Below are 25857 nucleotides of genomic sequence, written 5' to 3' on the forward strand. Positions count from 1 at the left end.
CGTTTTCCAAAATGGATCAGCAGCCTGGGAGCTTGCAGCCCAGAATCTCAATGCACTTGGGGCTTGCTGCACTAAATGCTCACATTTAAGTGACTCCATTTCTTTCCAAAAAGTGATGTGGGAAACAAAGCTGCATGTAGGTCAGCATCCTAAGTGGGGCTGTTACCCTAGGAAACTGATACATTCTGAAGCACCACTTTGCCTCTTCCTCCTTTCCACAGATTCCAGCTTTGCAGGTTCTTTTTGCAGCAGCAACACAGGCTTGCAGCAGAACAAGGTAATACAGTATTTTCCCACTAAATTCTCCTTCCTCTGCTCTTTACAGCCCTTTTTCCTGATGTGCCCTCTCTCCTTCTCACCACCATATTCTCTCTCAAGCCCTCTCCCTCCATTTGCAATGAGCCTATGCCAGGCATTCCTCTCTGCACTTTTAAATCTTTCCCATGCAGCACAGCCTATCTGAGCACTTCATGTCTGGCTGGCAGCAAGGGAGGGCTCTAAAATGAGAGTTACATTTCTCTTAATAGGAGGGTTTTAAGAGCCCCGCTTTCACTCTGTCATTCATACAGATTGTGCCTTTTGTTCTCACATCAAGTGGGAACAATATCGTCTGTTCTCATGCCAGAAGCCAAAATGCTCGTCTTTGCATCTCCCTCTTATTTGATAGCCAGGCAGCAGTATGAGCTCTGGGAATACGGGGCTCCAGGGAGAGATTTCTGTGAATCTAAGGTACTTTACAAACAAATTATTCAGATGTATTTCTCCCTGCTCCATCCCCCAAATCCCACCTTCAGGGAGTTTTGCGATGCATGCATAATAAAGTTCCTAAAAAGAAGCCCTCCTTTTTGATAACCCCCCATGATGGTATTCACTCAAATTTGCAGGGAATATTTCTGGTTGCCCTGCCTGTTTTCATTGAAAGCAAACCTCTTTGCCCTCCCCTCCCCCTGGGCAGGGTCCATAAATAGCCCTGAATGTCGGGCTCCTGGAGGGACGTCCACACCTAGGGAAGATGTATACAGCTACTGTGTTCAATCTGACCTCTTCTATTAGCTCAGACATGAGAAGGCACAAAAGAACAGCAGGAGTTATGTGACTACTGGTGTTTATTCCTGAGGAAATAGGAAGGAGGGGTGTTTCATAACATTCCTCATGTTCTTTAATGCTCATGAAAACGATGCTTTGGCACTAGAACATGTCGGATGAATGAATCATAGCTGCAGCCATACAAACCAGCCCAGCCCAGTGCACACAGGGCTCCACACTCTCTGCCAGTGCCCCGACCCCCAGAGCTACCTGCTTCTGTTCTCCATGGCCCTGACACTGGGCCTACAGATCATTAATTCCCAATGTGCATCAGCTGGCATGAAATTCGTTGACTTTCACCTTGCATAGCTGATGGATTTCATCAAAATAAAGTGGCAGTGCTCAGGAGGAAGGTGTCAGGAAGCTTCTCTTCCCAGCTGTCTTCCACCCACATGGCATCAGCCTGTTATCATAACCATAGCCCAGTCCCTGCTGCATTCCTACCCCAGTGCCACCAGTCTGCACTCCCAGTAGAGAACCACCATGAGCTAAGGACCACTATGGGCTACCTGAATTGCTCATGTATCTCATCTCTGAGAAAGAGCAGTGCTCGTGGTGCTTGCTTTAAGATAGTATATTTTAGTAGATTAAAGCTCCTTGCTGTGATGCAGGGCATTTTCCAAAGTCCATTAAAGTCAATGGAAAAGCTCCTGCTGGTTTTGATAGACTTAGCAGGAGGCCTTATTAGAAGTGAATCCTTGAAGTTTTGCATATGTGTCTGCCTTTCCAGGGAAGCTCAAGTCCTTTTGAGCACACTGTGTCTCAAACCACAGACCTTTGTTCTTCTGGGACAAGCAAAAATTGAAAGCTGAGGATTAGACTATAAAATGAGCTCATGTATCTAGAAATGAACCAAGGAAGGAGCAGTGAGTGAATTAGCCTGCTGAAATGGATTTTACATCGAGCCTCCAAATCTTTGGGCAGTTACTTCTGATCTGAAATCCCTTACCTGCTCTTCCACGGGCTACTGATGAAGTGTAAGTGTGCATTAACTCCTGTTTAATTACTCACTTAAATGCACAGTAGAGCACTGTGAGTGTCTCCTGAAGGATTTTTGCTGCTGCAGTGAATTAGCTTCCTTCAAAACTGTCAAAACTTTGGAAGCTGACTTCTAGTTCCAGAAACATCCTGAGGGAACAAGTCCTTGGTGGCTCCCCTACATCCCTTATGGATGTCAGGAAAGCATTCAGATCATAATATCATTTCTAATCAGCCAAGACTGACTTACTGGACTGCTGGGCCTGGGCATGTGAATGTCAGAGAATCATAGAATCATTTGAGTAAGGAGAGATCATCTAGTCCAGTGCCCAATGCATTTGTTCCCCACATAACCCATGAATAATTTGAGAAGACTTTTAGACTGTCATGAGTGATCTGAGCTAGTGCATATACTGTGTGAGAAGGCTCAACAAACTCGCTGCTTCTGGGGAAGCTTTTGCAACCAAGTGAGGCATCTGCTGGGCAGCAGCTACATCTCTGAACTCATTCCTGGCTAATGCCAGTGATGGTTTGGCATGTTCCAGTGGTTGTGAGAGCTCTCGTGAAAGCCAGAGCTGTCACTGGTCTGGTGGCAGCAGGAGGAGAAAAATCAGAAATCGTCTGTGTCCAGTGGACATCCATTGGCAACATGGTGGCACATGGAGCTTTGGGCAACGTCAGCTTGCAAATCCATCTGGATTGGCACTAATGTCTCTAGGATGCAGTCTGCATACAGGGGGTAGGAAAACAGAAGCAAGCACAGCACACAAAATACTATGGGATATTTTCAAATAAGCAATAAACATGAGCTGCTTCTTCCCTTCATAAGGACCAGTGCAGGTGTCTGCTAGAAGCTTGCATGGGCCTGCAAGCCATACATGTCAACACCAGTGTATCTGTGCAGTTTCAGCCATAGGATGATTCATGAGACTCTTCTCTTCACATATCTGAGAACCACCATTAGTGCTGTTTTCCATTTGTGCTGCAATAATGTCCAGAACCCCCAGCAGGATCAGGATCTTGCTTGTGCTACGTGTTATATATTTCAAGAGACAGCTTTTATCCAAAAATTTCACAACATAAATAGCTGAGAAAACAAGCAATGGAGGAAAACCAGGGGAGATCAAATAGCTGAGATCTGAATCAGTGAATCAGTGCTCCTGGGGATGTAAGTCTGGGAGGAGAGGTTGATCTGGTGTTAGTTGTTGTAGTGGAAATATTAAGTCATGTCCTGAAGCAGCAATTGAATACCTGGTGGGAAGGCAGGGCCAACCCAGGGGAGCTCAGGTGCATGCAATGTACCTGAGTGACCAGAAGATGTGGAGCCAGGAACCACCCCTTCCCAGCCCTCATTTAAGGGTTGGCAGTGGAGGTGAGGGTATCTTGTTGGAGATTCCTGCCTACCTGAGGCCTTCTGAAGGTAAGCAGCTTTTTTTTCTTTGTTTTTGTGTCCATGGCTGTTTCAGTTGTGTTTGTCCTTGTTTGCTGAGCCAAATGCTTTGTCATCCTGCTGTTATCACTGTACTTTCCATCATGTTATAGCATTGCACCTGTGGATGGGGGAAGTGAAGGAAATGGACCCTGGGTAACCTTAAATCCTGCACCATTTATTCTGTTTTTATCATATTTGAGAACGTTTCATGAAAGAGCAATCACATCAGAAAGTTGAAGAAATGATATAGCTGTAGCTATATCCACATGGGAGAAGCAACCTTGCTAAGGCATGAGTGGAAGCAACTTTTGGCTGTGGGCAATGGTCTGGTATTCAAGGAAGCTGTTCTGAGACCAGCTGCCTTAGCCTCAGACTGAAAACAAGCACAGTGGGTCTGTCAACTTACTCATCTTACTAAACCTGCCCATTTGTTGTAGCTCTTTCTTCAGAAATACACGTTTGTCTAATGGGGGTTAGAGCAATCAAAAGGAGACTTCCAATGGTGGAGTGCTGTATGGCCCCAGGGCCATCAGAGCTGCATTAGGGAGCATGGTTATGCTATACAGGATGCTTTCCAACCACTCAACCAATGGGAAATTTTGGAGGATGAGGGGTGAAATAAAAGGCAGACCATTTTACTTACTAGAAGGAACACCAAGAAGAGAAGTGTTATGTGGGCACAAGGCAGCTGCTCCACAGCCTGATGCTGCAGCAGGGAAGGTCCTGCCAGGCACAGTTGCTGGGAGCAGGCACTTCTCTGCTTGGCTCCCAGGGAGCACAGAAAGCATTCTTAGCACCAGGCTCCTCTGAGTTTCCTGAGCAAAGAAAGTTCAGAACACCAGCAAGGGAAGAAGAAGCCCTGTAAAATGAGAAGTGTCTCTGGCAGGGGCTCTCAAGAAGCATAGAATGAATCTCAGTTGCTCAGTAGTGAGCTTCCTTTGCCATTGCAGGAGGGCAGTCCCTTTCAGTGCCAGAACATTTGTTTCACTATTCAGGAAGTGCTGGTTGCAGTTCCAGGACCTGGAACCATCTGTACTGTCTCGAAAGATACAGATGAGGGCATGTCCTTAGCTGCTGGCTGCATAAACAGCACTTTGCCATGGGAAGTCTCTCGCAGTTGGATACTATCTCCTTGCGTGTGCTCCATAACATCCTCCAAAACTTTGTGCTGGTGTAAGCAGGGAAGCAGAGGATGGAAAGGGACAAATATCCTCAGCTGCTGGAAATTGGTTTTATCACAATTTGGACAGGTCTTAGTGGTGGGCTATCAAAACAAGCAGGGATTGGTGGCACCTTGTTCACCTAGCACACTGCCTGCCTCTCCAGGCTCACACCACCTCTAGATCTCATTTCTAAAGCTGTGTTAAGGCACAGCATCCCATACCTCTCCCCTGCTGCATCCCTTCATCACAAACCTTCCACCTTTGGAGTCTCCTCCCAGTTGTCTCCACTGAGACCTGTACCTGCTATCTGTGCAACCAGGACCCCAGTGCACACTCTCATATTTCCACAGCTCCACACTCTGCACGATGGGAGGGGAAACATAGAGGAAGGTCCCAGGTAAGCCCAGGACACCCAGAAAGTGAAACTAATGCTTTGCAGAAGCTGAAGAAATACTGGACATCAGCATGGCTGCTCAGTGCTGTGGCAGTATGGGCACAGTGAATCACAGCTTAATGGACAGGATGCCACTTTTGGAGAAAAGGATGCAATGGAAACCTGACTTTGAAAATATTTACCTTGTTTCTAATGCTTCTTACACCAAACAGCTATGGGTTTAATTAAGGGATGCAGGGATGAATTGGGTATCTTAGAATAGAGTCAATTAAAAAGGCAGTGTTATCTTAAAGAGCTTTGGAAAATTACTTTGTTTATTCAACATACAAGAACAGCACACAGGTTATCTACTCACTGCCAGCTCAGGGTCCTCCAGCTTTTTGCCATCTCTGCAATGTGGGGAAGGCAGAGGGATCTGGGTCCTTCCTTGTTTCTCGAGGGTGGTTGCAGGAAAATCTTGGACAACTCCCAGAGGGATGGTGGGGTGTCCTCTCCCTTCCCATGGCTTTGCCTCCAGCAGGACAGGAGCATGATTTCTCGTATAGAGTGTTGGCTCCTTTGTTCCATGCCGCTTGTTTGTTCAGTTCTGTGTTACGTTGGCTTTCCCACTGAGGTCTCATTTTCCAGCTTCTTGATATCCTCACGACACCTCCATCTCCAAAACATGGAGAATGGTGGGAAAGGTTGAGCCTTCCTGTTTACAAGCAAAGAAAAGCTGTTCCTGGCCAGCTCCTGTCCCACCTCTTGGTCAATGTAATTAACATCCATAATTGTTTTTCCAGGCAGAAATGTAAAGAAAACACTTCTCCTACTGCTGAAGACATGAAAGGCAGGATACAGAATATGAAAAAATGTTTGGATCTCCTCCACAGCTTCAGACATAACTTGTCTGTCTCTCTATGTATGTCAGTATGTGTGGGGTCACACTGTACCACTGTTTCCAGGCTTTTCTCTGTCCTGATCTTATTCCATGCACAGACAAATTAAGAGCTGCCCCTTCTTCCAGCTACTGAGTTGGGAGAATGGAGGTAGTGATGCAGCTCGTTTGGGCAGCCCCATCAGGCAGTACACTGGGCATCACAGCTCCTGCTTTCCACCCTGTGCCTAGGGACCAGATCCTTATGGAGAAGTTTGCTGAGCTGTGGTTTTCCCTTGGGCCCTTGGAGCAACTGTAGCAGCCTCCATGGGTTTGCAATCTATTTCACGGCTCTCACAAATACCAGAGGTGTTAGAGAGAGATCAGCCAGCTTCAGTCTGGCTGGGTTGTAGACATGCTCCAAGTCTCAGAGATAAAGAGCCTCAATCTTTGAGGTTTAAGCAGTGCAACTTATTGCTTAAAAAGCTTCCAGAGGAAAGCAGGTCAGTGCCTCTGTCAGTAGCTCTGCTCTGGCTATCCTTTGAAGGTACCCATTCAGAATGTTCTCTGTTTAAAGAGGACTGGAATCTCGTTTTTCCCACCAGGAAGATCTGCTCTGGGGTATTTTCCTCCCAGTGCAATTACTGAATTATTTGCAAAAATTTTGCATCTAGCTCAGCCACACATTTTCATTTGTGAACCAGCTCCCTGCTGATTAAACAGTGCATCACATCTCACAAGAATTCCATTTGTTTTTTAAAACAAATTGGATACTGATGAAGGAATAGTTTCAACACCAACACACCCTCCCACATGCCCATGCTACCAGAGCCAAGCTCTTAGCTCCTCTGCAGCACTGGATATTGGCTGCCTGAGGATGATGACCTGAGGGCTGGGCAGGATGGTTCATTTCTGCCCAAAAAAGAGGAAGAAAAGTGCTTGGAGATCCAGCCTCAGTGATGGTGCAGTAGGGTGGGTGTGCTCACAGCTCTCAGGATTGAGGCCCAAGAATGCTCTTAGCAGAGGCACCTCAGCTATACTGCCCTCAGGGAAGAATCTTACAGAAGGGCTACAGCACTGATCATGGTGTAGATGCTCTAAGCCTTTCCTTCACCCTTTTGGACTGGAAGAGCTCTAAAGTAAGACAGGATGAACCTGCACAAGGAGTGGTTGGCAGAGCAGCACGCAGCAGTGACAGCTCCTGAGGAATTGTAGGCTGAGCCCAAAGAGCTGTGTCTGCTCCTCAGAGGATCCCATCCAAAAGCTACGCAACTCAGTGGGAGAAAATATTGTTTATGAAAGCAGATTAGGGTCCAATTTTCTTAAATTAACAGTGACATGAAGAGCAGAATGTACTGAGTCCCATAGATCAGGGAGAGAAGCAATAGGGTATTAAGGTATCATCAGAATATCTGTACAAACGCAGCACTTAACACTGCCAACAGCAGTGGATTTAAAATGTATTTTTTGGCCAGCATTGAATCTCCTGGGGAAAATAACTAACTTATAAATGCCTGCTTTAGTTCTTGTGAAAAAGAGGGAGTGCTAGCCTTGGCACAGGGTACATCATTACATGTAAGCTCCTCAGCACTGTCTGTGCAATCTGTCTGTGTCCTGCAAGGCTCTGGCCAGCAGCAGTGATGTGTCCTGACGCAGAGATGTGCACAGCCCCACTCAGACCTGTCTGAACTCAGCAGGTCTGGGTGTCCCTTTGGAGAAGCAGAGGGTTCCTTGTCATGTTCAAGAAACGTGGAGGGATGTGGGCAGTGTTGGTGGAAGGTGGACATCTGGACTTGCTTGTCTTTTCCAACCTTGGTGATTCCACGACTCTGTGCTGTGTAGGTGTCAGGCTGGTCTCTAGGAACAAAGCAGGGATTCCCCTTCACTTGTGAGCAAAAGGAATTTCCACATTTGAAATACACAAAGATGCCACAGCCTTACCACGAGCCCTCAAATCTTTGATATTGGTACGTTTTTATATTGCTGCATGATTGCCAACTAATTAAAGATATTCATCAGGCTGCCTTCATAAAAGCATTTTTGGCAAAGAAAACCTAATTCTTAATAAATAGTCAATCCAGTTAAATACTGTATATGTGGAAAGTTTTCTGTATATGATAATGCTGCAGCTATATGCTGTCATGTGTAATTGATTGAGAAAATTAACTGCCTGAACTCTTTTGCAGGCATAAAATTAGAGGCCTCCTGCTTTCTTGGTTAAGAAGATAAATGTTTGTAAATTTTAAGTTCCAAAGTTGAAAAGATAGGTAAATACACAGGTAGAAGCCTCCTCCCAGTGATGGGAAAACAGGCTGGCAGCTGTCAGTGCCCACAGTGATGTCATTCTCCAGCAGGCTGAATGCTGGCACCCAACAGCACCTAAATGCCAAGAGTAATTAAAAATCCAACTTCCTCCAGTGCCCAGATTACACTTGTTGGGACGTGTTTCTTTCATATAATGCCTCACCAAGCTGAGCTAAAGCCAGAAGTGTATGAGATGAATTGGCTGCCTCTGTTTTAGAAAGTGCTTGCAGTAAGCATTCTATGCTTGCTAAAGGATTAAGGTTTTTAAATGCCTAAGGAGTGCTCTAGCATCTAGGAATTAACCAGGGAGGGGTTTGGGTTTATTTGTCTGAAGTATCAGGTTGTTGGCTTAAAACATGGGTGTTCAACCTTTTGGCTTGCCTGGGCTGCACTGAGTGAAGAGTCGCTCCAAAAGTAACGCCTCCTACTTATTTCCACGGACATGATACAAGGAGCACAGTAACACACTGATTGAGCAAATTCTCAGCTACAGAACACTATTTTTCCACAGTCACCACTATTGGCTATGCATTTTTGCCAGTTATGAGCAAAAGCTGCATGCCACATTCATAAAAATCTGCACCAGTGAACCACTGCTGTAATGCACCACCCGCCACCTCACTGTGCTCACATCCGCTGTTTGGTCTCCATTAACTTCAGCAAGTGTCAATGAAAGCCAATGGGTGCCATTTTTTTCTGTATGGAGGAATTCAGTCTCATCCCTTTGCTCCATACGCACTTCCATGTCATCTGTGTCTGACATCCCAGTGTTAAAACATAAAAAAGAGAGCACCAGAACCATAAAACCAGGGGGCTATGTGACCTTATTTTGGTGAAACAGTCCCTGGTTTGATGGCGATGGCTGCAACTCTCAGTGAGTTCTGGAGATGTTCATCAGAAGTTCTACTCTTTCTGTACATCATCCTCCAAAACAGTTGTTCACAAACATAATCACTGCCTGAGCTGGCACCACGCTGTGCCCGGTGCCCAGTTTCAGCCCAGCTGGGGTTCATAGCACACCACTGCCCAGAGGATCCCAGACACGTCATTTTAAATGGTTTTGAGGGCTTAGTGATTAGTAACAGCTTATGGGATATCTCTCTGGGGAGCCTGCGCTGCTTCTCTCCATCCAGCGCAAAAGGGCTCACATAGCATGCAGACATTAATTAGCATGCTGCACCATTTCTCATGATTGCCACACACCTGAGAATTGGGATATAAGAATGAGGGAAGCTGGGCTTGCTGGCATGGTGGTACTGCAGCAGAGCTGTTGGTGATGGCCATGTGCTGTGCTTTGCCAGCATGCATCCCTGTCTCAATTCTGAAGCACGGAGCCATGTGGAATGTTGTCTTGGCAAAAATTGCTAGGCCAGCTTGTCACCTGCCCTTTCATTTCTGGGTGACTGCAAGCAGCTGAGGTGCCCTCAGCAAACCTTCAGGTCAGTAAGGAGGTGCTGGGATCATGGAAAATGTTGCTGCTAGTGTAACACGCCCATAGGATGCTGATGAGGCTTGTGTGCATTACAGAGGTGCATTAAGTGGCTCCTCAAAGTAGTCATAATTGACTAACAAGGCTTAGTCAGAGGCTTTCCCAGGCACGGTTCATCAGTCAGGCATTTGACACATGGGTGTACAATGTTTTTTTGCTGCCTGAAACATGCAATAAAAGTTCTCTGACAGCGTGGATCCTCACAGCTGCAGGAAATGAGTGACTGTGAAGGGTTGTGGGGCTGCATTGGGCAGGGTGTTGAGGGAAGGGGTCTGCAGCCACTTCTCCTTCCTGCAGCAGTTATACATTACAGGTGTCTGTATTTGCAATCTGTGTAAAGAAGAAAGAGATCCTCAGCAAGAAACTGCAGGTGAGACTGTAATGTGATGTGTGTTAGCAGGGTGGTTGTGGGGCAGATCACAGCTCTGTGCTCCCCAGGCAGCAGTCTGGAGAGATTTACCAACACCGAGTCTAGGCAGAGCAAAACAATTCCCCAGATACTTTTTGCTCCAGTGGTTTGATCCTTTCCTGGCTCACAGCTCTTCCTCACCCCTTGTAGCCACTATAGGTGACAGCCAGCAACCACTTCCCTCCCAGCTTTGGAAGCATTTATTCAAACAGCTGGCTTCAGACACCCATCTTTCAAATGATTTCTTTTGGAATTTACTTTTTTTTTTTTTCTTTTTTTTTTTTCTCCTCATTTACTCATTCCTGCTATGTATTGAGCTTGCTTGTGCAAGCTTTCAGTGTTTGTAGTGCAATGGCTGGTGGGCATCAAGTACCGTGCAGGCCTTCATGCTTTCATTGTGCCTGTAGCTGCAGACCTTTGGCAGAAGGTGCTGCAAGTTGAAAACGGGGTGATCCTATCTAGATCCTATCTAGTGTTTGCTTTTTTTTACATATATATATATATATATATATATATATATATATATATATATATATATGAAGGGGACACAGCTGGTGTCACAGAGTGCCACAGTGCAGTCCTGGCACTCTGATGTGGTTGCATAAAAAAAGCCCACTGAACTCTACTGGTGTTCTACCTGGCTCCAGAAAAGACTGTGAATATGTGTGTACATAGGTGTTATATGTGCTAATAGGATTGCAAACATGCTGATCCTCCTGAACTCATGCTGCCATCTCTAACACAAGTGTGTGAGCTCACCACTGTTTCCAGGAGTAGAAGTGCACTGATGCTATTTGACATTCTAGTCGAAGTACAACGGAGGTGCAGTGTTACCCACAAAAGCTACAGCAAGCCTCTTCATGTCCCCAAAAGTAAGTTATGCTGTCTTCAGTAACCCAAATATGCAGTGCCCCTTCCAGACATGCTTACCACACAGAGGGACCTAATCCTCTTGAAGGCAAATTAAATGAGGAGGATACATTTTCAGAAGGCTATACTGCATTTGTGGCACTGAGTGATGCGCTCTGGTGGGCATGGATTGATGGTTGGACTAGATGATCTTCGTGGTCTTTTCCAAATTTAATGATTCTGTGATTCTAAAGGAAAGCGTGGAAGTGAGGCGCCTGAATTTACCCAGCTGTACAAATTAAAGCTCACCCCTAGAAATGAAGTAGGTAGATCAACATTTGTGGTCTCAGAATACTGAGTTCTCCAGGACTCACTTCACCAGTCAAATATAAGTCTATCCACTGCTGGTGCCAGGGTTTGAATCCCACATCTGGTCTGTCTGTTGTGCCTCAGCCATCCCCCCATGTCCCAGGGCAGCAGCTGTGCAGTGGGATGGGTCAGTGTGGCCCGACCTGCCAGGCAGATGGAGGTGTCAGCCGGACCAGGCTGCTCCAAATCATTTATTTTTTTTGCTGCTCCCCTTCACAATTTTTTTTTTCAGCCACAGTTGCCAAAGCAAGGCAAACAGACCTTGTGCTGGGATGCTTTCCAATGCAAAGATGAGACACGTTGCTTTTCTTTAAACAATTTGTTTAAGATATAGAAGCCAGTTCCACAGTGGTCCAAGTTCTCTTCCCCTAATAAATTATGGGCTGCTCTGTAAGACCGTGAAGCACTGCTGCAAAACCCCATTACCCCAGGGGCACACCTCTGCTCCCAGTGCTCCTATGCCTTGAGGTAATGGCTGCTCCACAAATCTGCAGCTGCCCCATGAGGATCCCTCAGTGCACCCAGGCAGGTACAGTAACAGCATCCCTTCGTGGTGCCTGAGCATCTTCAGTGAAAGAGCCTCCGCGTGCAGGAGAAGATGGAGGTGGTACCAAGTCTCCAAAGTGTTCCTATGCTATCTATCACACGGAGGTTTTCTCCCAGTTTCCTGGAGCACCTCGCTATGCTGCCAGGAGAGTGACTTCCTGGAAAAAAGGGCTGAAATAAGTCATCCACACCCTATACTAAAGGAAGGTGCAAAGTTTCTTCTTCTCTAATGTTCTGTGCCGTACATCTCCTTATGGGCACAGCCCCAGACAGCAAGAATACAGCCTAGCAACATGAGACAGCATAGGGGAGACACTGTGCTGCTATTGGCCGTCCTTAGGTGAAATTAGCCTTAAATTTCACCCACCTGGCAGCACTGTAGTATCAAACAGGACTTGGCCTGTAGCAGAAATGTTAAGTCACAGCCTGAAGCAGTGATTGAGCACCTGGTGGGAAGGCAGGGCCAGCCCAGGGGAGCTCAGGTGCATGCAATGCAGGTGAATGACTGGAAGGGATGGAGCCAGGATCCACCCCTTCCCAGCCCTCAGTTAAGGGTTGGCAGTGGAGACAAGAGCATCTTGCTGGAAATCCCTGTGTCTTCCAAAGGTAAATGGTTTCTTTGCTGGGTAATGTTGCTGGGTGATGAAAACCCTGAGCCCCCTGACAAATGTTGGAATGGTGCAGCGTCATGCAAGAATTGTTACCACCCTGAGGGAGGTGGTGTTTGTTATTTCACTTTCAAACTAATTTCTTTCTAGAGATTTAACTTCAGAAGCCAGTTTGAGATAGACTTATGGAGAAATGACTCCAGAGTGTTTATTCATGCTGATAAAATAGAGCATTTGGCTTTAAGCCTAACAACACGCCAGTTGTGAATTAATTAAGTGATAATCTTTATCGGTCTGCAGTACACACAGCAATAAACCTGCACCCTGTGTGTATTAATAATCGGAGTGATGGCAAGGTGCTAACTCAATCTCAGAAAGCTGCTTATTGCGTGTAGATCCTGTTCTGTGGTGCAGCCTGGACAAGTGACTTCCAGCAAACTCGAGCTGCACTGGGAGCTTGGCCTTAGGGCTCCTCTTGTAAGAGCAGGCATGCTGGGATGGGTGCTGGCCGTGCCCAGCTGCTAACAAGGGCTGGCTGCAGCCCATCCCCAGCAACAGGTTGCAGATTCTTGTGATGCATTGCTTGATTTTCCAGCTTTGGTGTATGGGTGACCAAAGGGCTTTTGTTACTTCTGCACAGAGCTTGCTGCTAGCAGAGCTCCCCATGCAGCTGTATCACTGTCAGCTGAGGGTGGTTTGTGATTGCTGCTAGCAAAACTGTGGCAGTTGTTCATTTCTTCCAGCTCTCGAGATCCAGAGGTTCTTATTTTTAATTTTCCTCTTTTCTCCTAAATATGGAGCATTTCTGGATGGTAAAAAGCCGTTAGTTCTGGCTGGAGTCTGGTTGCTTTATGCAAAAGCAAACATTCCAGCCTCACGTTGGCAGCACCACCACCTGTTAGTGGTGGGGTAACCGTGAGCACCCAGAGAAAAAGATGTCCTGAAGGACCAGCAGCAGCTGTACAAAGGCTGTCACCAAAATCACCTGCATTTCCTGTCTTACAGAACTGAGGCCCAGAGCACACAAGTGTGCTCCAGCCCTGCTGCTGCCTTTGGCAGTTGGCTCCTGAGCCTTGGTGCTGGCTGCTGACTGAAACCAAGGCACTGAGGGCAGGATGCATCCCCTGCCCCCAGCTGTGCTGACCTGTTCTGCTGCTCTGGGGCCCATGTTGGGCTTGGCCAAAGAGTGTCCCCTTTCTGCAGAGTAGGATGCTTTGTCCGAGTGCAGAAAACACATGCTGCTGCTTCTGATCAACTAAATTAGGAGCTCAATTATTTTAATGGCTTTTTATTTTTTTCTGAGGACAATCATCCGGGGCCAGGATGTTTTTTCTTCCTAAGCAGGCTGTCTGTGCTAATGGCTTGCAACTTGTCAACAGGAACCAAATTCCCATGGTGTCTGAAGGCAGAACCATGGCATTTTGGCATATTTCACCACGCTCCAATCAATCACCTCTGAAAACAATACTGTGAGAGAAATTGGTTGGATGAGATGGATGGAAAACCAGAATTTATTCCCCATTTCCTTTCTCCTCCTGCCACAGTGTACATAACTGCAGCACTTGTATAAACTGTTTAGGGAAGAGGATCTCACTCCTCTGTACGCTGGGGTTTGGGTCCCAGTTCTGATGGACCGGTAGTAAGGCTCTTTTATGCCATATATTTATGATGGGTGTCTTGAGATTTCTTTATGACTTGGTAACATTTATGGTGGAAGAACAAATGCTGACCTCTATTGCTTTTCATCATCTATTTTATTTTTTAAGAGCAGAATGCAATGTAATTAAATATAATATTAATATAATAACCTTTTGAGTCTTTTGGCAGAAACATGCAATGACATGGCAGTGGAGTGATACGGTGGTGGAATATACTCACTAAGAGAATAACACGTGTTTTGGCATGTCTTCATCAGATAATATTTCCCCAACGATTTGGTTCAGACTGTAGCCAACTTGATTTGTAAACCAGGAGGTGGTCAGATGGAGATTGCACATTTAGCATCAGATAATGTGTACATAAATGTTCCATTATTCCATCTGCTCTTGTTAATGTTGACAACAGTCACCATCAGTAAAGCAATATTTGCTGGCCGTGACTGTCCAGGTGCTCTCTGAGATAACATAGTATAAACTGGCAAATATCTGGGCTGCTTATAGACACAGCTGTGTGGGATCTACTGATAGAAGCTGACTATTTTTAAATACTGTGTGCTATATATAAAATGCCAAACAATTCACAAATAAGCTAAGACCTTAAATATCTGGGGCCATATGTATGTATATTCATTCTACCCACTCTTCATATCAAAATATCCTTATCTGCTGACTTAGCAATCATTGCTCAACCATTTTTTGAGTTCCCAGAGGTTTTTTTTTTCTTTCTACCACACTGCTAATACAGAGTTTGCTTTAAATAGATTGTTCTTGACAAACTGAGTGACCATTAGGACAAACATGCGTGCTTCCAGTGTAATGGTAATTTCCAGTCTTTCTTTTTCATACTTTAACATGTGTATATGGATAAGGTTGGACGTTTGGAAAAATTTCTCAGAGTGGTGATGCATTGGCACAGCTGCCCAGGGAGGTGGTGGGGTCACCATTGCTGGAGGTGTCCAAGAACTGTGGAGACATGGCACTGAGGGATGTGGTCAGTGGGCACAGTGGGATGGGTTGGGTTTGGACCTGATGGTCTTAGAGGTCTCTGTTTAGTATGTAGTAAGTTCCTAAGGCTTCTTTTGCCTGGAGGACAGAGATGAGTGGACATCACAGAAGTTTGACTCTTGGATTTGTGTGGGTTTTTTTTTGTTTTTTTTTTTTGTTTTTGCAGAGTGATTCTCAGGATGGGCAGCTTGCTGAGAGAGATGGCTATTGAGAAGGCACTTGTTTTTGCCAGACTTCGGCAGCTCTGAATGCTGCAGAAAAGGATGCTGAGCAGCAGGAGTGACAGGCAGCAGTGTGCTGCTGGGCACAGATATGAGAGGCTGATCTGATCTGAGCATCAGTCACTGTAAGTACTCAGTTTTCTGTGAAGAGCATCGCTAACCAAGCAAGAAATTGAGCATTCATTCCTTTAATATGCAACAATTATTATTTGCATAGGCTTTTGGCTGCAGGAACCCCAAGTGAGATGTTTTGTTTCTGTTTCACACTGAAACTTGACTTTATTCCCAGTTTATTTCCCTATAGGAGTACTTTTTTTCTCAAACAGCTCTGTGTTCAGGGTTGGACAAGTTAACCTCTAGAAGTCCCTTTGAACTGGAATTATTCTTTCTAACCAGACCAAACTATCAGTAGGGTAGTTATTTTGTGCAGAAACCATGAATGGCAGTAATAGATTGCAGTTATTCATTATAATTCAAACATAATTCGGCACTGTTGATAGCAAAGCTGGGCAGCTGGCTTTTCTCTCCATTTTCTCAGAGTCCCCAAAGGGGATTTAGACTTTGCTGCCTTTGGTGAAGTGTTTCTTCTGTGCTGCCATCTCTGTTCCTGCTTTGACTGCAATTGTCTTATCTGATGGGAAACATGCTAAATGCAGTTCTACTTTTTTGGTATTTAATGAGAGGGAACACTGGGAGCAGGGGAAGAACCAAGTCTCTATTTAATCTGTACCAACAGTAATGAAAGGAAAGTGCAGAAAAATGTGCCAAGGCAGCATCTCATCTGTCTTTATCTGCTCAGACAGAAGTACTTAAAGATACCTGCTATGCAAGTGAGCATCTCCACCTGTTATTTTTTTAAATTTCCTATGAACTATGAGAAACATCTAACTGAGAGTATTCTTCTCGAGCAGCAGTGACACTGCCACTCCAGGCAGGCACACAGCAGGCCGCCAGCTTGTGTCTGGGGGCAGCTCAGTCCGTTGTTGTCACTTCCAAAGAAAACACACAACTCTCAGAGCAGCACCTATGCTCAAGGGCCATTAGTATGCCCGGAGCATTTTGCACAGGGGAAACAGGAATTATCTTTCTATAGCAAAGCTACAGCATGAATTAATTTTCCTTCTTAATTTCCCGGGTGCAGTAATTTCACACTTGAGGGATAAAGCTTCCCTGGTGCCAGGGGGCTCCTCAGCACAGCAGACATGAATTCATGGCAAATCATTGCCCCACTAGAGCTGACACAGGGACATAAATGGTGTCAGTGCTGTGGGGTGGTTGGTGCCAGCATCTTTTTCTCCCTTGCCTTCTGTGGACAGATCAGTGCTCTCATGCTGTGTCATCACTAAATGTTTTTTTGCCTGTGTTAATTATAACAGAGCAACTAAGATAAAAGCTTGAGTGAGCCTCTCACTGCTCTGGATGTTGGGCAGTTTAAAGGAGAAATGGTCTCTGTAGCTTTTACATGGCTCATCCCATGCTGCAGCAGGCCATAAGAAAGGGACTGAGCCTTTTCAGCACATACAGATGGGGAATCTTGGCTCCTCGAGAGTAACTCATAGCTATGTACTAAAACAGTCTCATTAAGTTTTAATTTAGGACAATTGCATGGTAACCTTCCTTGCTACTATGCAAGAGGCTGTCAGATGACAGGTTAAATCTAGCAGCCCTTGCCTCAAACCTCATTATGTACAAGCGTTGCAGCTTTCCTCAGAAGCACAGAGGGGTCTCAACCAATGTCTTTCAACAGTAAATCTCAGCCTGGCAAGCCCTGGGAGGTGGTTGGTGTGTGACCCACCCTGCTTGAGCAGTATATTGGGTAGGGCTACTCTACTTCCCAGTTCATCTCTCTTTTCAGTTTAAACTTTGTGGAAACAGCAAATAAAATAGGGAAGGGACTTCTTAAAATAACTGTATCAAATGAGTATCTTAAAAAAAACAAATAACAAAAAGCCACTGAAAAACAAACAATTACACAACAGCACTGCCAACATCAGTTAGAAATGCAGAGCTGAAGCCAAGACTCTCTATCTCCTCTCTGCAGAACGGCTGAGGTCTGGGAGCAGTCAGTGTCATGCTGTGGTGTTTGGGCAGCACGCAGTGAGGCGGAGGAGATACCGTCACCTGATGCTGCACCTGGAGAGACACTGGGCTATGCCATGAGAACGTGGTGCTGGCACTGCCTGATGCTGTATGTGGTGTCACCCACCACGCCCTGGAAGAATGTAGGTCTTATTCAACTCTTTTTGGCAGAAGAAAGAGGAAGATGTGTCAGGCTGAAGGTATGGGCTCTAGTGAACATCAGCTCCTTCACACTCAGACAGCCGTTACAAAACATCAGGCCTGTCATCCATATATTAATTTTTCTCCATTCTTCTTGCATATGAAGAGTAAAGGTATTTGTAGCACCATTCTGCACATTCATTTTTGTGAGCTAGCTCCTTCTCCCAGTCAGGTTTATGTGCAGCTGGGATTGTACCAGAGGAAAAGAGAGAAGGAGATGATCAGGAAGTTCTCCACCATGTAGGACCCACCATTAGCACTGACTCCTTCAGGCTTTTAAGTAAGCACAGGCATGCACTCTGCTGCATGCAGCAGGATATGCAGTGTTGGGGGTAAAGAAACTTCCTTTACTGAAGCAACTGTCATTTGTCTGACCGGGGACAGGATTAGGGGTTGATGGATGGGGTGGACCAGTGGCGAAACTGGGATAACAATACTTTGCATCCAGTCTCTTCATGCCTTGCTGTTGATCAGTTGTTCTCTCTTGATATTTCTGCTCCTTTCTCCTTGTCTTGCTCCCTCTCCTGCAGCAAGCTGGATGCGAGAGCAGTTCAGAGGCTAACACAAAGTGAGGCCATAGCAGTCAGTGCTGGTTTTAGCCATTTCCAGCCTCAGTCTTCAGAAAGCTTAACCTCTGTTTGTTGCGCTTTCTCAGCCACCTCCCTTGTGCTTGTTGCTGACTTGGCAGTAAGAGAGTTCAACAGCAAGGAATTCCTTTCTTTCTATTTACAACCCAGGAAAAGAGTACTTTAATGGTCTTTCAAACAGAAGGGAAAAAGAGAGAGTCCATCTTGGACAGATATCAAATGGATGCCAGCCTGGTTTAGTCTAAAAAAGAGCATCACTGAGATTAAGGTTGAACTGTTTATGCTGTTCCTTCTGGAAAAGGTGCTCCGGGATAAGGACTGTGATGTTCCTGCGACCTGGAGAATTACAGAGGAATTTCTCCATGGCCCAGAAGGCACTGACCTCATTCCTCCACCCTCCCACACCCAGCAGTTTACAGGTTCATTGGGAAAGATTAAGGTAATGAACTGTTCTCTCTCATTTCCCCATCCATAGGCAGAAATAAGCAGAAATCCTCAGGCCAGAGATAAGACACTGTGTTCATCATAACGTGTTCCCAAGGGCTGGAGGTGAAACTATGTGCTGGTGGGCAGGAAGAGGACATTGCCTAGGTGAGAGGGGCCGGTTCTCCACCTTTGCTATCTATTGCAACTATAAGTCGTGTCCAAGTTCAAACTCAAGGTGGCTGAAAGGACTTAATTATTCCAGGCTGTCTGGGAGATTACTTTCAAATTCACTACAGTGATTTAGGAAAATGGAAAGTGCTCCTTTGGGAAATGCCTCAGGAATATGGCTGTCCACTGGGAGGAAGCACAGACATGCTTACTGTGTTTTCAGGTTGCTGGCAGAGCCCTGGGCAGCATGGGAAGAGACATTATAGTCAAGCATGGATTAGAGCTGTCAACATGAGGTGCTGCTCTTCAGCTGGATGCTCGCTGTGGCTCCAGAGATGGGCACAGCTGCTACATTGGGCTGCGGTGCAGAGCTGGTTTGCTGACACCAGCCTCCTGAGCTACAGGGGCCACCCATGCCCAGGTCCCAGCAGGGATGCTGGGGTGCCCTGTGGTGGCTGCTGTCCCCAGGCAGTGTCCTGCAGCACCCTGGCTAGATGGGGACGGGGTGAGGGTGATCACAGGAAGCATTGTACTACTGAGCTCATTTCCACCAGGACCAAGGGTTCATTAGGAGTAAAAATAACCCTGGAAAAAACAGAGCCAAAACCCTCTCATTGACTGCCTCAGTTGTTGGGGCTGAATTTGGCCAGCCAGGGATTTGCCCCTCCCTGTGCAGCCCTTGCTTCTTCAGTGCCCACAATTGTAATGATACTACCAGGACCAGAGGGACCACCCTTGACACATCGGAATGTTTGTATTGCCCTGCTTATGTCTGCTTCTTAAGGAACAGCCTTTGCCATTTCTAAATCACAGACATTGTGTCAATCTTCTGAAAAAGATGGGATCTTACACAGAAGAACAAGACAAGGGCTTCTGAACTAAATCTAGCTCTGCCTTCGTGCTGTTCCTCTTGAGCTCTCTTGGACATTTCTTGCAGTCTTGCTGTTTGAATAAGGAACTCTTCCATCTCATTTGCAAATATGCTTTGTGCAGTAAATAGAGCTCTAGGATCAGCTCATTTTTCAGTTTCGTTGGTGAACAAACAAAAATCAGAGGAAAACAAGTTAGCTCAGACTAAAGAGAGCGTTTTTCCCAAAGTTGCATTGCAGAACAGCAACAGCAAAGAGGATGAACTAGACCCAAAACAAAGAGACTTATTTAGCTCATTTGGAGAGCATTCATTCTTCTTTTTCACCATTTTTCTCAAGAGCAAAACAACAACAAGAAAAACAATATCAAGTTTCAAAATAAAAAAAATGATGGTTCTAAAAGATTGGGCAGAAAGGCTTCTTGCAAATATGTCAGAGCAAAAGAACTGCAGCAACTTTAGTAGTGAGCGTGAGGGAAATCTAGGAGGGGAAATGATTCACTCAACACACAGTGCGTGGATGATTTCCTTCTCCCATAAGCTGCGTTCTTCCCAAAATTTAGCTGCATTCTTCCCAAAATTTGTTACCCATTGAGGCAAGCACCCAGTTTCCCTGTTAATCTCCTTTGTAGCGCTGCTCTGGAGCGAGGGATAAATTTGTACAAAGGAGAAAGACATGGGCATCCAGGGACAAAAAGGGCAGGACAAAGGACAGAAGAACGCCCAGCAGCAAACAGATTTCCTTCTAAGCCAGATACTACTGAATTTTAAGCTGTAGTGAAGGTACTTGGCTCAGGGTTCAGCAGTCAGTGATAAATGTGAGGGTTATTTCTCACTCTGCTTCTGAGTTTCTGATAAATGTTCGCATGCTTCCCCTGGAGGAATTAAACTGTAAGAAACCCAAATCTGGCAGAGCTTAGTTCTGCTTGGTTGTACACAGGGAAAAATGAAGCAGTTGAGCTCAGTCTATATCTAGCAACATATTTGGTCTTGCAAAATTAATGAGGGGCTACATGTGCTACACGTGTTTTCTTATGTGATCCCATCTCCTGTAGGTGAACCATAGGCTGGCTGTACATTGCTACTTCTGCTGGCTGACATCAAATTAAATATTCACTGAAACACCAACTTTGCAGAGAAAAAGCAGTGTTCTTCACAAGGAGATAATATTTTAAAGCAGAAGTGCCTACTAGACTCCAAGAAGCTTCATGTCTTGCTGATACAGGGGCTGCATGGGAGCAACTTCCTAAAAAGGTGTAGAAGTTGAGAGTTTTCTGCTCCATGGTGCCACTGTAGAAGCAGAGCGTGTCACTTTAAAGTCCCTGACCAGCAAACAGTCCCTTCCCCACTGTCCCGTTGGGTTTTTGGTGGTTTTCATGGAAAGAAGCTCCCAAGCAGAAGGTGGCAACCCATCTTGAGGTTGTCCAGTGCAGATGGAGGAACCAGCCGTGTATTTATGAGAAACAGAGTCAGAAAGGCTCACTCAAAGTCACTGTTGTCCATCTGGGTATGGAAAGATCACTAGTCCTTCTGGAGCAGCAGCTTTGCCATTGTTCCTGCACTAATAATGATGAGGAAAAGATCCTTTTGGGAAGGGGATGATGCCAGAAACCCTGAGCTGCAGTGTCACCACAGTCAGGTGTGATGTAGGGCTGTAACAAACCCAGTGCCAGGGCTCAGGCAGGTCTCACGAGCCTCCATATTACATAATGGGAGAGAAGCTTTAATTAATTATTCTCTGGGCAATTAACATTAGCAAAAGCAGATCAAAGCAAAAGCAGCAGCATTGCAGAGGACACCTCCTTTGCAACACTGAGAAATGTTGCAGAGCTGAGAAGCAAATTGAAGCTGTGTGAAAAGCAGAGAGCAAGTTGCCCCGTCTTTGAGAAGCTGATTGAAACCACTGCAAAAGCAAATGGCTTTGGGTTACAGCAGCAGCTTCCCTGCAAGAAGTGTACCACAGCTTGTAGTTCCTTTGGAACACTCTTTATTAGAACAGCAATTGGCTGTCACAGTGGAAAATATTTCAGCGAGTGCATGGAAATCCAGTGTGCAATGAAAAGTAAATGCACTCGGTGAAATATTTTCCACTGAAAAAAGTGTAATTTTTGCTAAATTCAGTGTTGCCAGTCTTCCAAAGGGAAAGATGCATCTTTATGTGTAGGAAGCATTTACAGAAATGCTGGAGGAAAAGCTATTTTCGTTAACATCTTTCAGTTTGAAGATTGAAATGACAGTGTGTTCCACAGTAAAATTTGGCAAGATCGTGTCTTCCTTTCTTTTCTTTCATCAACATTTTACGTATGAGGGGATCCCACTCTGTGCCTGGCTCCACCAAAGTCCTGCACGTGACCCCCAGGCAGATGAGCACAGTCAGGGCAGCAGTGCTCTTTCAGCATGATGCCCTGCCTTTGCAGCAGCACCCTCCAGAGCATGCACAGATGCAAGCAACAGGGAGAAGGCAAGACCTGAGGAATGCACTCCAAGCAGCAGCAAGAATCACCCGGCCTTGGTGATGCTCTGGATTTTCAGCTGGGGCTGATGCTCCCTCTGTCCTTCTGTTAGCAGGGCAGGGCCAGGAACAGCGCATCTGCTGGGGGGACAGGAGCTCCCTTCTCCTCCCATAGTGGTGCTCCTGCGTAGGATGTGACCTTTTGCAGAACATATCCGAGCTGGGGAGCTTTATTATTCCATGCCAGCTACAGAGTGGAGGCAGATTAAGCTGTCCCAGAGACAAAGCTGACATCTGCAGTCTTCCTGACAATGCTTTGTCAAGGCAGAGGTGGATTTAATAAGGTGGTTATCGTGGTCTGACAAATGGCAGTGAAATCAAAGGGTACAAATCATGTTTGAACACATCTGTATCAGTCAAGCAAGGCCTCATGGATCACCGAGGTGAGGTTGCTTCTCAGTGTGGTGTTCTCCAAAGAGCAATAGTGGAGTGTGGAGCTGGCAGGGAGGCACTGGACAGCTTGAAACGGGGACTGTAGGGGTTGTGGCACATGGATCTGGACCTGCAGAGGCGCTGGTGAGAAATCCACACTGCTTGGTGCCTGGTAGGACACACGGACCTGAGGGGGCCATGGTCATGCCAATCCCTGAGCCACATCCTCAGGGTCTTTTCACACAATCTTGAGTCAAAAAGATCCAATCTTTTCCATCAGGCCATTTGCCAGCTGATCTGGAAAGGCCATCTGCCCCCCCATGTGTCCCTTCTGGCCAGGGTGATGACAGCCCATCTCAGCAGCCTCCCACAGCTAGGAACTGAGCATGCCCATGTTTGCTCTTTGTTTTTGCACTGTGCAGGTTTGTTTTTCCACCTTTTGCTATCAGGAGCTGTTTGTTATGCCAGGAAAAACAAAAACAAACAAAAAAATCCCACAAAAAAAAACAAACAAGAAAGCAACATGCAAGTACGATCCTGTCTGCTCAGGATATTTCTATCTCTTTACTTTGTTCTCAGCAGCTTTCTGAATGTGTGACCTAAACAAAGACAAAGTCTTCAGTGTGGCCCATCCTCCTGACATGCACCCCTGTCCTGCAGGCACAGGGAGCCCCACTGCCTTCCTACCATTGGCACAGGCAAAGCACCGTCCTTGCAAAGTGACAGCACAGCAGCTTTATCTGCCTTTACCTTCTTCCACAGATGGCAGGTGGGCTGGTGTAACACAACCCTCCTTCCGTCCTTTGCTTGCTGATAAATCAATCTGGGGATGCTCGTGGTTGGCCATGGGCAGCTCACGGCACTCACAGCTCCAGATCCACTGATTAAGATAAACAGTCACAGTGACATTTTCCTAATTATGGAGAAGACGTTCCTAAAGGGGACTCAACTCACTGCTCTGGACCGATGGAAAAAATAATAACTTACATTGCTGCAGTATTTTTCATCCCGTAAGATCCAACGGTATGCTATAAATATAATTTATGTGTGGGGATTATTCTGCTCGTCACTGAAACACAACAACACTGCAAGTGAGCAGGAGCAGGATATGGAAAAAGTGCACTGTGGTCTTAGGTCAGGTTTTGTGAGCAAAGAGGGGCCCGTGTAGAAAAACTTATCTGAAGGGAAATTTGAGCAGGTTGGGGCCCAGAAACTCTTGTGGCAAAGACAGTAGTTCAGTGAATGCTGCTGGTCAGGACCTTGAGTTTTGCCTCCCTTTGGCAAATAACTGGCTATTTCAAAATGATCCAAGCACCATCATTTGCGAATTTCTCTTTAAATTCACCCTGGGGCTTAGCAGTGCCTTCACAGGGATCACTTGCTGCAAAGTGGCTTGGTGCAGCAGCTCATTCTCTGAGAGTTCAGCAAAAACCATCTCCATGAGCTGTGCACCCAGGTTTTGTAAGGAAATCCAAGCCTGGCCGGCTGCAGGGAGTCAGGCATGAGCTGCAAACAAACAAAGCCTAGGAAGGAATCTCAGTCTGGCTTTTGGGGATGGATTTTATTTGACTCGGGTTACACAGATCAGAGCTACAGATGTCACCATTTATCACTTCATCTCCAAGGGGATAAATATTGCCTGAGCGGGTCCCAGCACCGCATGGTATTGGAGCATGGTATTTTGCTGCAAGAAGGACTCTCTCCAACAGCCTCTGGTCTGCTCACACACATGGCCCTGGACTTCCAGCCCCGCTGCCCTTCCATCCCTGGTGCCTTTGCTGCATGGGGGCTCAGAGAGTGACATAGCAGGGGAGGCTCTGCTGTCAGGCTGCGGGGCCAAACAGCTGGGTGCTGTCTGTCTGTCCCCTTGCACGGGTGGGCAGTGGCAGGACCTGGCTCCATCCAGGCCATCTACCCCAGCTCTCAGCCCGTCCCCAGCACTGCACTGCTGATACCCTGATTTTTCCAGGAATGAAACATAAACATCTCCCTGAAGCACATTAACTACTGTTTATTTGCCTTGTGCTGTTGCCTCCTTTCTTGGTCATAGTTGCAAGATGAGATTTTTCTTTTTTTAAACTTCAATGGAAAAGGAAATTAATAGCTTCCTTCAGCTACTGCCTGCTGGCTGGTCAGAACAGCTGTCAGCCACAGAGGGTGACTTGTGACCCTGAAAATATTGGCAGCATGTCCCCAGGCTTTGGGAGGGCTTGGGGGTCAAGCAGGAGAGGTGGCTGCTGCTCCTCAACTCCATGCTCCCTGTGAGGATGGTGAGTCCAATAAAACTCATCTCACTCACTGCAAAGTCACCTCGCTCCTGCCATGGGCACTGCACACACTTGGCTCTCACACAGGAAGCAGTTCAGCACCACCTGAGCGCTGAGCAAAATGGAGCAGCAAAGCCACAGAGCTCCTTCTGTGCTGTTTGCTGAGCTGAAGATGGTCAGAAGCCACAGAGTGACGTCTCTTTGAAGCCCATCCTCAGGCACAGAAAACTCAGCACCGAGGCCTGGTCCTGCACACTCGTTCTATGAAGTCACCATGACCCCTAGAGGGAGAGGTGCACAGTTTTGCTGAGGCTGCTGCACACTTCTTTGCCTGCCTGGGATCTCACAAACCCTCATCCTCCTTTTTCCAATGCCAGTTTCCCACTGGGTCCAACTATACTGGGATGAGCTTCCCCTGAGCCTCATGAGATGCTTTCCTGGCATCAGCAGATTCCCAGATTTTTATCACCCGTAACAGACAGTTATGTGGATTTTGTTTTTCCAGCAGTGAGTCAATATTTGGTGTGGAATTGTTTTTCTAGGTAGAAGAAAGCCTATGTTGCATGGCCCAAATGTGGCTTCCTTAGAATTTGCCTTGTATACAAAATAGATTTCATGGGAACTTTCTCTCATTTTTGACATTTTCTGTGGATCTATTTTTCACTTTGCCCCATTTTCCATGAATATTCAGGTTTTTTTTTTTTTTTTTGGTCTCACATCCTCACTGACATTTTATTGTTCAGCTGTTGTTTTGTCCTGTTTTGCTCCCTCTTTTCCTGCCTGAGCCACCAGTGCTTACACCTCATGTTTTTGAAAGTCAACCTATGGCAAGTGAGTCTTGGAAACCCCTCATGGAAGGTTCAGAGCCTTAAAAGCTCCTTCAGCTCACCAGGTCTGAAAGGTAATTCAGATGGATCTCTCATCAAGGATTAAACTGCACAGCAGTGGGCAGCCATGGAGAGTGCTGCAATAGAACCTCACTCCTGGGTGAATGCAACCAAGCTGCCACC

General features: G+C 46.2%; 1 long non-coding RNA gene across 2 annotated transcripts; it reads left to right on the forward strand.

The window, feature by feature from the left end:
• The first annotated feature begins 209 nt into the window (after positions 1-209).
• On the forward strand, positions 210-22244 carry LOC116232029 (uncharacterized). Of its 2 annotated transcripts, none has more exons than XR_016471404.1 (3): positions 210-277; positions 15313-15492; positions 17409-22244. It is a non-coding gene; the product is annotated as an uncharacterized LOC116232029 (long non-coding RNA). The 2 variants fall into 2 exon arrangements; XR_004167586.2 differs by lacking the exon at positions 210-277 and adding an exon at positions 12347-12481.
• Positions 22245-25857: the final 3613 nt, after the last annotated feature.

The sequence above is a fragment of the Phasianus colchicus genome, chromosome 15, assembly GCF_987193195.1.
Source record: "Phasianus colchicus chromosome 15, bPhaCol1.hap1.1, whole genome shotgun sequence".
Lineage (NCBI taxonomy): Eukaryota > Metazoa > Chordata > Aves > Galliformes > Phasianidae > Phasianus > Phasianus colchicus.